The sequence below is a fragment of the Mus pahari genome, chromosome 4 (assembly GCF_900095145.1).
Source record: "Mus pahari chromosome 4, PAHARI_EIJ_v1.1, whole genome shotgun sequence".
In the NCBI taxonomy this organism is placed as follows: Eukaryota; Metazoa; Chordata; class Mammalia; order Rodentia; family Muridae; genus Mus; species Mus pahari.
Window position 1 is genome coordinate 118172100 of NC_034593.1, and position 16433 is coordinate 118188532.

General features: G+C 45.3%; 1 pseudogene; it reads left to right on the forward strand.

Moving 5' to 3' along the window:
* The first annotated feature begins 387 nt into the window (after positions 1-387).
* LOC110320890 lies at positions 388-15969 on the forward strand (annotated as a pseudogene).
* The last annotated feature ends 464 nt before the right edge of the window (positions 15970-16433 follow it).

Consider the following 16433-nt stretch of genomic DNA (forward strand, 5'->3'; position numbering starts at 1 on the left):
CAGATGTCTCCCTCAACCACTTACCATCTCATTTTTGAGACGGAGTCTCTCACTGAATTCAGAGCTCATCAGTTAGCTAGGCTGGCTAGCCAGCACACCCCAGGGCTCTTCCAGTCTTTGCTTCCCTAGTGTTGGGATAACAGACATACATCACTGTACTCAGTTATTAAAAAAGTGTGGGTTCCAGGGGACCCAAGCAACCAAAACGCAGAACTGTAGAGCCCACTTATAACGGATACATCTAGGAAACACGCCAGCACCTAATAAGGCTCAGGCAACATTTCAAAGGAGGGGGCAGAAAGATTGTAAGAGCCAGGGGCAGGGGCTGTGCTGTGAGATTGTGTGTCCTAGTAGCATTAGAAGTTGCACCTGTACAGTCTCACCAACATGGCCACCCAAAGTGAGCAGAACAAGGAGGACACGGAGGAACAAGCCAACGTGGATGGGGCAAAGGTCACAAGGTCTCAACCCTACACAAAGAACTGCAGGTGACCGAGGGAAACTGTGAGTGGGTGAGGTGGCCTTCCCGGGGAAGAGCAAGTCAATGGGTTGTCCAGTGCCAAAGAATCAGTTCTGAAAACACACACACATGCATTGTATGGATGCAATAGTTTGTATTTAAGAATATATACATGTATGTAATAACAATTAATGAAGAAAGAGGCCATGAATTTGAAGGAGGGGGAGGGGTATGTGAGAAGCTTTAGAGGGAGGAAAGGGAAGAGAGAGATTTTTGTAATTAAAATAGAATCTCAAAACTAAACAACAAAAATTAAGGCTGGGGCTGGAGAGTTGGATCATTGGTTAAGAGCCCTTGTTCAATTCTCAGGACCTATAGGGGGCCTCACTATCTCCTTGGGCATCAAGCATGCTTGTGGTGCACAGGTGTATATGCAGGGAAAAGACTTATACACATAAAATAATAAAAATGAAAATAAAACTAACAAAAATTAAGAAGAGTCAAAAAAACAACACATGTGTGTGTGATATAGTTAAAATCATTGTAGTAAACGCACACCACACATCCACACACATCACACATGCACGCACACACACACACACACACACACACGCAAACATATGCACACACACCTGGGTTCTGAGAGATTGACCTCAAGTCTTCATGTTGTACAGCAAACGTGTTACCCACTGGGCTATTTCCCAGTCTCTGTTGGTTTTCTGAGATGAGGTTGTAGTATGAAGCCCATGTCAGCTTCTTGCTTCGGGCTCCCAAGTCCTGGGATTATAGGCAAGTGTCACCAGGCTTGGAAATTACTGTCATTTTATTCCCATTTGTAATGTGGTGACAACGTTTTGATATATCTAGTATCATTATCAATCATGAGGTTTAACAAGGAAAACCCTTACTGTGATGGTTAACACAGAGGAAGAGCTAAGATAGCCATTCAGTTCCTCTCTTCCTTTAAACAGCCATCCCGAGATGAAAATACACTTACAGCCAAAGCAACAACTGCTTTAACACATTAATTTTGGATGCTCAAAATTTTTACATTCTCGTATTGTACTTAATTAGAAAAGGGGAGTCTATTTTTTAACATTGTGTTTAGTGTGTGTGTATGAGTGTGTGTGTGTGTGTGTGTGTGTGTATGCATGTGAGCGTGTGTGGGTGCCATGCTGCATGTGCGGGAGACAGAGGACAACTTGTGGGAGTCACTTGTCTTCTTCTACCAGGTGGGTTCCAGGGCCTGAACATAAGTTGTCAAGCTTGGTGGCAAGCACATTTGCCTGGTGAGCCCACTTGATGGCACCTGTAATAAATTAAGAATAATAGGTTCCTGTGGGATGTGGTCCTTCTCGAGTTAACAACAAAATTCATACCAAGCTCTCCTTCCATGGGGCAAAGTGATTGACAGGCTGTCCACAGTGGGCAGCGCATGTACTTTGAAATCTGTCAAATGGAGTGGCACGTTCTCTTTGAGCCAGAGTCGTGGACATGAATGGTTAGGGACAGCTAGGAAATCCTCCTGCAGATTCCTCCGCTGTGGAATAGGAGTAATCGCCAAACACACCAGCTTATTTTTTAGGGTGAAGAAAATATCTCTCGTGTTTGTGATGGTATTGGTGCGCACTCTGGGATCCATAGTGAGCTGGGTGATTGTCCTAGTCCTTGGCTATGAGGAAGTAGAAGGACGTATCCCTGCAGGGCAGGGCAGTGGATACCACCAGCTCCTGCTAAAAATACTTCACGGTCATCATGAACACCCATAAAGCTAGCTTTACATTCACTTTGTTCCAGGTTTGAGGCTAACAGCACACTGTTTCTCTTCACTGTCCTCTTCTATGCTTGGCTAGCTGTATTTTGTATTACGTGTTTGACTTTAAACAAGACCAAACAGTGTGGGACCTGCCCGTTAAGCCAAGGACTATCCCTGCGGGACCAACCAGAGCTCCCCACACCTAAATTCAGCCCGCGGAACCCCACTCCGTTTTCAGCTCTTCTGCGGTTTCCAGAGGCGCCAGTGTCCGAGAGCCTGAGAACTAGGTGGCTCCAACCTCCACAGGCCCGGGACCCCCGAACCAGCTCTGGCTGTCCTGCGCCTCAGACTGTGCTCACCCCCATCTCTTCCTCCTCCTCCTCCTCCTCCTCCTCCTCCTCCTGCTTGTGGACGTTGTACATCGTGGTGCGGAGCCTAGTGCGCACCACGATGTACAACGTCCACAAGCAGTTTTGAGACAGGGTTTCTCTGTATAGCCCTGGCTGTCCTGGAACTCACTCTGTAGACCTCAAACTCAGAAATCCACCTGCCTCTGCCTCCCAAGTGTTGGGATTAAAGGTGTGCGCCACCACTGCCAGGTAAGAATTTGGTTTTCAAGACAGGTGTTCTCTGGTAGCCCTGGCTGTCCTGGAACCCACACTCTGTAGAACAGGCTGGTCTTGCACTCATAGAGATCCACCTGCCTCTGCCATTTAAAGGCTGTGCTGGCATTTAAGGCGTGCTTCAGATTTTTAATTCATAGGTTTCACTAGCATAAACACTATTGGGTTAGTGATCATTCTAGCAGAACATGCTATAATTGCCTTGGACGGGCACTCTTGTATCTATGTGTCCCTGTCTCTTTCGTAATTGAAAATGTGACCCTAGCGTCCGTAGTACCTCTGTGGAGCTAGATAGAGTTAAGAGATTTCTTGAACTACAAAATCATCTCTAGGCTTTTCATTTTCTGCTGTTTTTCTCACCTATAAAACACATTGGTAAGATACATTTCATAGTCTTTTACGAAATAGCAATATTCCTTCCCGTGTTGAAGTCAGTCATATCGAGTTTGGCGTTAAGTCGATCACACAGCTCTGAAAATGAGACTTCGAAAGGAAACTGTAACCCAAGCAGGCAGTGACAGTGTTTAGGAGGTAAAGCTGGCCAGGATACAGATGCCGCAGTTACCTCTGGGAACCATCTCTCCATGGTCATGGTCCGGAACTGCTGCGCATGCGCAATTTCCTCTTTGTGTTAGGACACAAAAGATGCCAATCATATTAGTCCCTATACATTAGTGTAGGAATCAGTTGCTTTGAGTGTGTTGGGCTTGTTTGGAAGAACATTTAAAAAGCAAGTTAGGGAGCATGAGAGGGTCACAGAACCGCTAATCTTGGAGCAACAGGTGAAGGTTCAACCTCCCCAGTACAGTAGGCGATCTCTGAGAGATGGCCAACTGGACTTCTCATTATCTGAAATGCTAGCATTAGCCAGGTTTGGTGGCCTATGTACATCTGTAATCTTAGCCATGAGAGATGGAAGCAGGGGGATTGCAAGTTTGAGGCCAGGCTAGGGAAAAGATGATTTTCTGTGTTTTGGATTTAAAACCTTTCTGCATCATTTTAATCATGTTGACTAGAATCAAACAATATAGAATTAAAGCAAACTAGAAACATACACACACATACACACACACACACACACACACACGATTAAAATATTAGGTATGTGGTAATGAGCCTGTCCAGCCTNGTGACAAGGCCTGGATAGTTTACACAAATGACTGTGTACAAGCTACAAGGGCACCAGGGAGCCAGGTGGGGTCTGCGCACCTCAGACACACACACACTCCCATAAGAAGCCACCCTGCGGTTTGTTCTGCTCGTGTCGGTGTCTCTATTTCAGAAAGAGCCCAGCAGGTGAAGGAAAAATGCTAACAGCTGAAAAGGGGACCCTTCAAGATAGAAAGTACAAACCAGTCTTTGAGGGGGAGGGGGCTGGGGCGGGCAGTGTACTGTAAGCTGTGTTTCATGGTAGTCTTAGTGCAGTAGGGACTTTTCTTTTTCTGCTTGAAGTTTTATCTGTCCCTTGGGAAAGCCTGGAATGATCTGTTCTGTCCCACCATTGAGCCTTCTAGCCTCAGACTGCTGCTACTGCCGGCTACGGTCTAAGTGCCTTCTTTTACTCTAGGGCGGTGGGTGTATGCAGTGCAGGAATGGCCAGGGAACATTATGAGGGAACAGCTGTCTGTCACATAGTAAACAGCGCCGGCTGCAGATCAAGGCCAAGCCCGAACACATGGTGGGCTGCAGGGCTCCTGAAAATTAAATTCTTCCTCATAAGCTCCCGGCACGATTAAGTTACATCACAGGAGTTGCTGAGGACCTGGCCTTCATCTTTATTTTACTCTGTGCATTTGCTCCTGATTTTAGTTGCGATAACCAGCAGTAGAAAGCTTAAGGAGCAAAGATATGAATAGGTCACATGCTGAATATTCATATACCAAGTACAAATATTCAGATTTTAAATACAAATATTTCCACTGAAACCTCACTCAGGACAGCTCATGAGCTCATACAGAATTCGGTTATTCTCCATAACCTGAAGCCCATGATTCTCAGAATGAATGCTCTTATCCCAGGCCTCAATGAGCCTTGAGTTTACCTTATGGCTACTGTATTATATCCCCAAGTGGGTTGAACAAATGAAAGATTAAGGCCACTATATGTTTACTGGTCGGTGGAAATGACTGTACAAGAAAACAAACTCCGTGCCCGTAGAAATGAAATGTTTAGTCATTCCCAGCCCCAGTGCGACCAGTGCAGCCTGTTTGTTTACCCAGCTTTCCACACTGGCTGCTTTCAGGACTCCAGGAATCCTGGCAGTCGGTGCTCGCTTAGGGCGGTTCCACCCACTTAGCAGGGAGATCTTTCCCATCAGCTATGGTTATTTCGAATGCTTTTGGTGCCAAACAGACGCCTAGGTCCTCCGGAGAGGACTGGAGAAGTGGAAGCTCTCATTAAGCTGTCAGCTCACGGCAATGCGTTGCAGTCGAGTGACAGAAGTGACACATAAACCGATACACGGTAAACCTGTGTCACAGTCGGAATGCAGAGCAAGTCCTCTCTCTCAAGAGCTTTACCCTTAGCATCAGACATGCTCCTCCGTCATCAGGGGTCAGAGGCCACGATGTTCATGAGCTTAGGATTCTTAAAAATTTATTATGTCGGGTCCTAAATATGTAGTCCTCATAGCTTCTGATTAGCATGGTGAACCTGGACATGGCAAAGCAGCCGTCCCAGTACATAGGAGAAATACTTGGGTTTGGAGCTAAGTGACCGGAATTGTGTTTGTGGGGCTCTGAAGATCGACTGTGATGATTCTATGACTCAAAGTAGCCTTATTCATCCATGTAAGATATTGATGTCTCATCCTGGAGATGTAAAGAGTGGTTAACGGGGAGGGGGGTTGCTCAGTGGGCAAAGTGCTTGCCATGCGTGCATAAAGATGTGAGTTCAGATCCACAGAACCCACAGCATAGGGCACTGTAGTGTGTATCTGTAAGGTCAGTGTCTGAGGTGAGATGGGAGGCAGGGTCAGGAGAGGCCCAGGAAGCTTGTGGGTCAGATAGCTCGAAGCACCCAGGGGTGAACAACGAAGAAACCCTACTCCAAACACGGTGGGAAGCAAGGACAGACACTCTAAGTTGTCTTTTGATTCCCCCTCTCTCTTACACACACACACACACACACACACACACACACACACACACACACATACACACACACTGGCAGAGAGGTATTTCAGTGAGTGTATAATGGGTGAGTGAAGGGTAGTGCTTGAGAGCAGTGCAATGTTTTTGAACTTCAGAACCCCTCGAATGCTGAGGTTACAGGTGTGTAATCTCAAACACCCTGCATGTATGCGTGTTGTCAGGGATTGAACCCTGTTTGCTAGGTGGGAACTCTCCCAGCTGAGCTACACAGTCAGTCCTGTTCTTTTGGCCTTTATAGTAGAGTACAGACAACTGGCCACTCCACTGCTTCTAAGATTTCTGGGGCAAGTGGATTTTGAGGGATCATTCTGATGGAGATCTGGATGCTGAGGGTCATAGAACTGAGGGATGAGCTGCTGTTTCCTGAAATCCTGAAATTTGAGGGAGTGAGATTCTTAGGCATGACCACGAGGGGGCTGAGCGGCTGCAACAAACTGCATTGCTGATATCATGTTGCCTGTGGAACCAGAAACGCAGGCGTTAAAGCATCACAGTTTGTTTTGATGGAATCTCAGGGTCACTGCTGTAGGCTAAGGAACTATCTAGACCTATCTGCAACAAATATTTAAGTTATTTCTGTAGACGGCCATGCCATTTAAAAAAAAAACCTATATGCGTGGTGTGCCTGAGTGTAGTCTGTGAGCCACTATGGCACTAAATCATCCATCATAAAGTGATTTATGATTTACGTTCCTTTGATCTGCAGGATGGCTACACTGTCTATGAGCACACACTGCCAGGGTGTATGTCTGGTGCCATGCAGGTCAGAAGAGGGCATGTCAACTTCCTGAAGCTGGAGTAAGAGATGGTTGTGAGCCACCATGTGGGTGCTAGGACTTGAACATGTGTCCTTTGTAAAAGCAGCTGGTGCTCTTGACTTTTGAGTAATCTCTCCAGTTGTCCTTTCTTTTATTGTAAAGGAAAAAAATGGTATATTATTTAAACAGATCTCTCCATTTAATGTTTACCGGCTTTAACTATCGATGATGTATTTGTAGCTGTGTGCTGTATGGTGTTAGCTCCACTATATCCAGTGGTAAATGTTTAATAACTTGCTTTCCAGAAGAGCAAGTTTTTCTAGGTTTGCTCATTTCTGTAGTATAAATATTATAGTTAACTTTGTGGTACCAGCGCAACATCATGGGAGATGAAGCTGGGAAGAGATGTGGGGTCGGGAAGAGACAAGCATGATTTTCATCTCTCCGAGTCACTAACAGGTCCCCGTCCTTCATTTTGCTTCTACATGTTTAAGCTTTACGTCTGGAGCAGAACTGGTCTATTTCAACGTTAGCTAAATAAATTGTACAGTGAGATGAAGATTTAATTTGGGTGTAAGAAAGAACTCACCTTGAATGAAGGCTTTATTATCTTAAGCCAACTTCCCAAATCTCAGGGACTTTGATGAAAGAAGAAAACCACAAAGGGACCTTAAATTGAGTCTGCATTTGCTTATTATTACACACGATCTCATTATCATTCTGCATCATACGTTGTAACAAATTATTTAAAAACAGACCACCTCATCATAGCACTTTGCAGCAATAAAACACTTTGCAAATCAACGTTATTGTTCCTCTCTGAACCTCAAGAGGAAATCAGCATGAACTCCCTGTTTTCGCAGATGAAGAAACTAAAGCACACAGAGGTCTTGCAGTTTCCACAGAGCGTGTCACTGGAGAAACTGGGACCACACCTTGCGTCCTGGAATTTCCACCCAGGGTTGATCAAATTATGGTTTCTGAGAGGTGAGTGCTTTATGATGTACGTAGCTTTGGTCTACAGGATGGCTACGTTGTCTATGAGCACACACTGCCAGGATTGGGGAGCACTTACCGTTGGCTCTGGTCTGCCCATAGTCTCTGCTGAAAACTCCCTCAGGGTGGTCGACAGCTATATTCCTGAAGCAATCTATTCTCACAGAATAGAGCTGACCGGGTTGGCAGGAGATGCCAGGTGCTGGCATGACCTGTTACCTTAAACAAGTACTCATCCCTAGGATTGGGAGTGATCAGAAAATGAGCTAAGGACCTGAAAGCTAAAAGTCACATGACACTGTGCTGGCAAGGCATAGCGAACTGTGTACAAAATTACAAGAGCAGAAACTCCTCGTGAGCAGACTGCTTGGTTTAAAAACCAGGTACAGTAATTAGATAAGAAGGCACTGAAAGGGGAATAAATCAATGTTCATGAAAAAAATAAACAAACACCAGGGGAGACAGACCACGGAGCAAGCAGGATGAAGAGAGCAGCCGTTTCTTCAGCCGCTCTGGGGACTGGCGGCTTTCCAGCTCCCACCCATGACTGCGTGGACCGGCTCAGCTGCAGGGAACAGGAACTCTGCATTAGTGGCTTTGCCCAAAGGGAGTCTGGAGTCTTTACAGGAGAAGTCTGCAGGCAGCCGAGGCCTGCAGCAGAGATCTACCACACCGAGAACTCAGCCAACGCTTCTTGCTTTCTCCTGCACCAGCCTTGACAAGCAGCTTTTGATCCCCATTTGTCCAGTCGTGACCACCAATATCATATTTACTTTTATGCCAGGAGATAAAGAAAATGGCAAGGAAAGAAGCAGGTTTTATGTAGAAGAATGAGGAAGGTGAATATTTTTCTCCTAACCTGAATGGTGATAGGGACTCCAGCAAGCAAAAGGGTTAACAAATATGGCGTTCCTTTTCATTTTTAGCTGAACTCTTTTCCCCATACAAGGGTGAAATTGGGCATTGGGTTAAGAAGTAAAAGGAGAGATTAAGTAAGCAACTGGCAGTGGTTTCCTGTAGCTTTAGCCCAACATTTCTAATTCCTGGGTAACTTGAAGTCTTGGGCTAAAGTTGAGCCAGCCAGAGGTGATCAGTACATAGATGCCCTAGGGAAAGTGATTTCAGTTATTCACCATCACAACTGGTGTGTCTCTCTGAGCAGATATAGCGGACTACTTCGATCCATTCTGTCTTCTTAAATAAATAAATAAATAAATAAAATAACCAACATTCCTTTCTGATAGAAAAATATGGAAATACAAGTTACGACAAACATCATTGTTTTGAACAAATAGGCTTAAGTACTATAGGGCCTTGATTTAGTAGACATTTATTTAATAAACTCTATTAATGGCATTTTGAAATTTCGTGGTTTCAATTGATGGTAATTTGGATAGGCAATATTCATGGGTGGAGAATAGAAGGTTGGTTCAATACTTTTAGCTGCTTTGATATGTTTACCAAGTCTACTGGCAAAGAGGTGAAGGAGGTGAAAGCTTACTCAATGAAGGAAAGGTCTTGAGAGGGGACCAGAGGGCTTACTGTCCTTGGCTTTGTCCTGACCCGTGTTTCGGGGGGGGGGGGGAATTAGAAAGAAGATCCAGAAGTTCACTGACACAAAGATGGAAGGATGGTTGCTGGTGATGGACAATAGAATAAAATATGCAGGCAGAATGGCCTTAGGCAGGAAAGAACCAACTGCACAGACATAGTGCACAGCGGCAAGAGAGTCTGGCTACAGAGAAAACACAGGAAACCAGGCATTCATCCAAGGAAGCTGCGATGGGGCATAGTGGCTGGCCCCTCCCCCTTATGAGTAAACTTATAACCTAGGTAGAAGCTAGCCTTTAAATGCTCAAATCTGTACAGGTGTAGCTGCGTGTGGCTGGAGAAACATCACCACAGAGGAAAACTTAAAACGCATGACTAAATTGGTGGTCAAAGCTGACACTCCAAGACCATCTCACTGCTCATGGTGGCCAGAACCTTTCCCTGTTATTCTCTTGGATGTGTCTGTTCTACATCTCTCCCTCTATCCAGGACTCAGCTTCTTTCTTCTCCTCGTCCTCCTCCTCCTCGTCCTCGTCCTCGTCCTCGTCCTCGTCCTCCTCTTCTTCCTCCTCCTCCTTCTTCTTTTTCTTCTCCCTCTCCCTCTTCTTTCCCTCTCCTCCCTCCCTCTTCTCCCTCCCTCCCTCCCTCCCTCTCTCTTTCTTTTTCTTTCTTTCTTTCTTTCTTTCTTTCTTTCTTTCTTTCTTTCTTTCTTTCTTTCTTTCTTTCTTTCTTTCTTCTCCTTCTTCTTCCTCTTCTTCTTCTTCTTCTTCTTCTTCTTCTTCTTCTTCTTCTTCTTCTTCCTCCTCCTCTTCCTCCTCCTCCTCCTCTTCCTTCTTCTTCTTCTTCTTCTTCTTCTTCTTCTTCTTCTTCTTCTTCTTCTTCTTCTTCTTCTTCTTCTTCTTCTTCTTCTTCTCAGCTGATGCAATTTTTTCTACATAACTGACAAAACCCTAAGCAACCAGAAAAGGTCTGTGCTGTCTCCTTCCATATTTCCACACCTCCCACACTTCTACCCACAAACGCTGGTCTCTTCCTTATTGCAGGTTATCTGAGGCCCCAACATCTACCTATGGCCTAGAATCCATCTTTTTTTTTTTTTTTTTTTCTGGTTGTTTGCTGAACAACCCTAACCCTGCTTCTTCCTCCACACTCGAAGTTGGTACCTCTCTACCTCTATTATGTAGTTTCCATCCTCCCAGAGACAAGCTATCAGTATTTTGTGAGTTCTTTCCAACCATGGAAGCAGTCTTCTTTTTCCTTGGCTGTGGGTGTTTCCTCTGCACAGCTCTGCGTTCCTAGGTGCTCTGCAGAAGGCCCGCCATAGAACCTTTGCAGCCCTCTGGAGCGATTTTTTTTTTTCTCTGCAGCCCTGGGTACTCCCCTCTGCGGCTCTGGGGGTTCTTGCTCTGCTGCCTTACCTTCATTGTGCTGTGGCCTGGGATCTCTCCAGTGTGCGCTGGGCCACTCTTGCTTGCTTCTTCCGTCCTTGGGGCTCACTGCGTTGCCTGCTGTCTAGTGTCTGAACTCTTGTCTCATGTACTCTGTGGTAGGCATTGAAGCTGGAGGAGAAAACTGATCCTAGTGCTTCATCATGGCCAAAGGGAGATGGGAGCATCTTGCCCTAGCACACCCTCTAGTCCTTCATCCCTGTCTTTAGGTCAGGAAGCTCGGTCCTTAGACTGCCTTTTATTACTGGCTTGCCAGCAGCAGTGCCAGCTGCATTTTTCACTGGGTAAATTTGACTGCTTGCTGTGCATAATTAATTAATGTCATTTGCAAATGCTTTCTAATTCCTTTTCATTACTATTTTTATTGTTTGTTCTTTGACAGTTTCTTACATGTACGCGATCCATTCTGGTCAATCTCACTTCCACCCCCTTTCTCTCCCTCCACCTCTGCCAGCTTCTGCTCTCCTACAAGTCCCTTTCCCATGTTCATGTCTTCATTTCATATTGTAGCTCTCTGAATTGAATCAGGGCCATCTATGGACCGTGTCTTTGAAGCTGTCTGCTGGAAGCTGGCTGGCTTGCCCATAGCACACACCTGAAGACCATAGTTGTCAGCAGTTTTCGCCTCCTGTGTCTGATTTCATCCTCATCTACCAGAAAAACTGCATTACCCAGAGATAGGATTAGGATGTGTCGCGTTTTTGTTTTTTTTTTTTGTTTGTTTTTTGTTTTGTTTTTGTTTTTTTGTTTTTGTTTTTTTTAAATTTTAAATTACGTTTTAAATTAAATTAAGTTTCTCTGTGTAGCCCTGGCTGTACTGGAACTTGCTTTGTAGACTAGGCTGGCCTCAGAGATCTGCCTGCCTCTGCCCCCCCCCCCCAATAACTGGACCATTGGTGCATGCTTTTACCACCAGGACTCGGAGGCAGAGGGAAGTGTGTATCTGTGAATCTGAGGTCAGAGTGGTCTACATACTGAGGTCCTTTCCAAAAGCAAAAGAAAAGAAAAAAGAAAAGAAGAAGAAGAAAAATAAACGACTCAAAGAGTCTGGCCTTCACATCCCCACGACTACCACAACCCTGCCGAGTTCCCTCATCTCTGGCAACATTTTTCCAATGCGGTTACTCCCAGCTTGTAGGATTAACAAGAGGGGATCTTTTCTCAAAGCAGCACCCAGAACCAGCCTTTGAAGATTCAAATCAGATCATTCACTATGCTTCAAAAGTCAGTACCTAGGTGCCCCCGAGGACCCGGGTCTCCCCATCTCTCTCCTCCACCGCACCTTGCTCTGGCTACAGCCATTTCTCTATTCCCAGACCAGGCCATGCCAGGCCCGTCTTAGCATCTGCACATGGATAGGACATTCTTTTGAAGTACCCATTGTCAACTCCCTTGTTTCAAAACCTAGCTTAAATATCACCTTCTCAGTGATTCATACCCTGATGTGTTGTTTCTAGAATTCGATTTCCTTTTTATTTAACAAGCCATCTCCCACCACAGTCTCTGAACAGGAACATGATAAATATTTGTTGAGTGAGAGAATGGATAACGTCTGGTAAGAAAGCTTATTGAATTTTGGATGTTAGCAGAATCTCAAGTGACAAACAAGGACCATGGAGTCACTGTGGACACATAGTGACAGGGTCTAAAGTGCTAAACACTTACTATGTACATATTTAATTAATTTAGACTTACTTTGTACATATCTAATTAATTTATATTTTGAAGAACTTTTCTTTTGAGACAAAGTCTTGCTATCTGGCTCTGGCTGGTCTGGTATTCACTGTGTTGACTAGGTTGGTCTTGAATTCTTGGCAGTTCTCCTGTCTTGGCTTCCCACACTCGGCTTCATAAACATTTTATTGGCTCTTCCCAATGATATTATAAGGCAGGTACTCTGTTTTGCCAATGGGGGGGAAAAAAAACCAACCAGGAAGGGTAAACACAAGTTCTCTATTCATTTCACAGTTAATAACTGTAGAACCAGGACGCCAACCAAGCATCAGATCACAAGACTCATGACCATCTCAGCATTGGAACAAAGTGATCCGTTCCAGAAACCATACTGCATGGCCAAGCGCTGGAGGAAGCGGCATTCTCCTCAAGGAAGAGAGCATTCATGGTGACTGACAACTATCCAGTGAGTTAAGGGATGCTGTGGAAGGTGGGTGCGATTTTAATGCCACCATGCATCCGTTTGGACCTAAGGATCCCCAGACACTGAATTTTGGAAGGCTTGGTCTCCAGTGCAGTGATTTTTCAGAGTTGGACCCTTTGGGAGGTATCTAGATCCTGATGACTCAGACCTTGTCACACACACACACACACACACACACACACACACACACACACACACCTGTCCAACTTGTTGCCCACAGGCCACAGGCAACCCTATCAGTGTGGCTCAAAACAAAATTGACTTAAGACATTAGAGATTTTAATTTTATTTTCAGGTAACACTGTTAGGTGATTCCTGAGTGTGAACTCTGTAGAGGATAAAGTCATGTTGCAGTATCAAGAGACTGGTCTTGTCTGCTGTGATGGATTCATAGTTTAGTGAGCTTTGGCAACACTTCCTCATACCAACATGAGGTTACCTCTCTTGGCCACGAGGTAAAGGGCTTCTGCATCAACACACTACATTGTCGTCGTCTCATATACAACCCTGACCATGCACCGAAGCCCCAGAAACAATGAAGCAAAGTAAAGTTTCCCTCAGATATGTTGTGATAGACCCAGAGAGTTGAGGAACTCACAGAGAGGGTAAAAAGCCAGAGTTTATAGCACAGACAACACAGAGAAGGGAACTGCAACTTAAAATGAATAAGATTTTAAAAACTATTACAGATATACAAAATTAATATGGTCTACTATTCAAAGTGACACTTCTTTGTAGATGTATCCCAAGATGGTCACGAATTTGCTACATAGTTGAGGGTGACCTTGAACTGATCCTCCTGCCTCTGTCTCCTGAGTATTAGCATTATAGGCCATGCCACCATGCTATTTATGCTATTTAGGGGTTTGGGAATCAAAACCAGAGCCCTGTGAATTTTAGGCAAGCACTCTACCAACTGAGCTACATCCCTAGCTTCCAAAGTGTCTATTTCCCTATCACGGAAAGTGTATATGGAACTCTAATAGCTGTTTCTTTGGCATAGCATTCTTCAGGCAGAAGTTTATACTTGACGCACCACCTTACAGACTTTGCGATTCATCTCTCCCATATCTGGTAGCTTCCTTACGTGTTAAGGGCAGAGCAAAGATAGGATAGTGCGAGACTAAGGCTGCTCACTCATTGGGAGAGAGAATCGGATTCTTCCTGCTTGGGCCCTCTATTCCACAGGTATGGAGGGATGGGAGAAGGGCCATTTTTATTTCCCAAATGTAAAACTGTCTTCCCTAAGCAGCTACAGTGAGACTAAACTGCATTGTGTATGTATTTTGCCTCCATATGAAATAAGGACATATGTTAACTGTACTTACAGGGAAATGTTCTGTTGTTCAGTCTGCTGGAAGTCTGGTTAGACAACTCATGAAGGTTAATTTGAAAAGAACCCAAAAGAGACATGACTCATTTGAACCACTAGCATTATAAATCTTTGCATGGTGACTTTGTGGGGGCTTATTTCCCGTATGTGCTACGGCTTTCCTCTTCCCATATTTTCCTGTCCTTCTTCTTCTTCCCCCCCTCACCTGAAAACAGATGACATCATGACCTTTCCTACTGTTCTGCTAGGACTAACATATTAAAACCTTGGTGAATTCACTCAATGTTGAAATCCGAAACGTGACTTATGGCTGGTCATGGCTACTAACAGGCCTTCACAGTCAATTTTTGATTGTTTTTGGAGACTTCTAGTTGTCGGTACACAAGCTACTGTGTCTCTCACCTCCTCTATGTCTGATCTGTAGGTAGAGCCAGTCTGCAGGAGCACCTAGTCACGCTCAATTCAGTCAGTATTTTCATCTTAGTGAGTGTGCCCATGAGTGGCAACGGGCCTACTCTCCCCTTTCTCACTGACCTTCTCTGCTCTTTTAGGGTTAATATTTTAAGACAGGCTCTGCTGGCCTCTCGTAATTTCGCACCTTATGATGGGCTGGCCAGGATCACTAAGCAAGTAGACGAATTTTGAGAGTCTGCTCTGCGGACCTTAAAATCTCATATTTCTCTGGTTCTTAGAAGTAAATGCAAATCCACAGAATCCAGAAAGTCTCCGGAGCAAAACAAGACAATTTCAGTGATAAAGTAGAATGTTTACAAAGCATCCTTGTTTGTAGATTGGGTCTGAGTTTCTGTTCACTAGAAATAGAAAATGTCATCAACATCAGAAGCAGGAGCAGCAGCGGCCTGGCAGTGGTGGTGTCAGTGGTCTCCCTCACCTCTATCCCCACAGTTGCTGCCCCATCCCCGGGGTGGAAGGAGTGGGCTGCGGCAGCCATGGTGGCTCTCATGACCTCGCTGACAGTCCATATGGTGCAGTGTCCAAGTATTGTCAAAGAGGGTACTGTGTTTAAGTAGACCGCTGCAGATAGGAACACAGCAAGCCACTGGAACAGGAAGAAGTGACCGCTACATACAGATCTGAGTGCACAACCACCCCTTGCCGCTTCCTCAGGTCTCTCTTCTGGTGTTGGATCACTAGCTGAAATGAATCCAGGCGAAGCTGAGTCACGAAACCCAAACTTTCCAACTGTAGGAGCAGGTTCAGAGGACTGGGTGAATGCCATTGAGTTTGTCCCTGGGCAGCCCTACTGTGGCCATACTGCCCCTTTCTGCACTGAAGTACCCCCTCAGGGCTCAGTGACCAAGGAAGAGTCAGAGAAGGAGCCAACTACGGTGGAGACAAAGAAGCAGCTTTGCTCCTATGTTGCACTGGGAGAGTGTCACTATGGAGAATACTGTGTGTATCTCCACAGAGATTCCTGTGACATGTGTGGCCTGCAGGTCTACACCCAATGGATGCTGCCCAGAGGTCATAGCACATAAAATCTTGCATTGAGGCCCATGAGAAGGACTTGGAGCTCTCTTTTGCTGTTCAGCGCAGCAAGGACATGGTGTGTGGGATCTGCATGGAGGTCTACGAGAAAGTCAACCCCAGCGAGCTCACTTTGGGATCCTCTCCAACTTCAACTGCACCTACTGTCGTCTCAAGTGTACTCGCAAGAGGAGAAGTGCTAAACAATTTGAGAGCAAGATCATAAAGTCCTGCCACGAATGTTGAAGCACCATCCAGTCGGAGAGCTTGGTAGTGTCTGGGGAAGAGCCCCCTGTGTGGTTATCTTAGTTAAAGTTTTATTGCTGTGAATAGACACCATGACCAATGCAAGTCTGATAAAGGATAACTGGGACTGGCTTACAGGTTCAGCGGTTCAGACTATTATCATCAAGGCAGGAGCATGGCAGCATCTAGGCAGGCATGGTACAGGTAGAGCTGAGAGTTCTATGTCTTTATCTGAAGGCTCCTAGGAGAAGACTGGCTTCCAGGCAGCTAGGATGAGGGTCTTAAAGTCCATGCCTATAGTGACACACCTACTCCAGCAGGGCCACATCCTCTAATAGTGCCCCTCCCTGGTCTGAGCATACACAAACCGCCACAGAGGCTCTTATGGCCATTATACCTTTACCTTACAGACATCGCTGAGACCTGATTTTTTTCTCTCCCAAGTCCCTTCCTCTGGTCAAAGC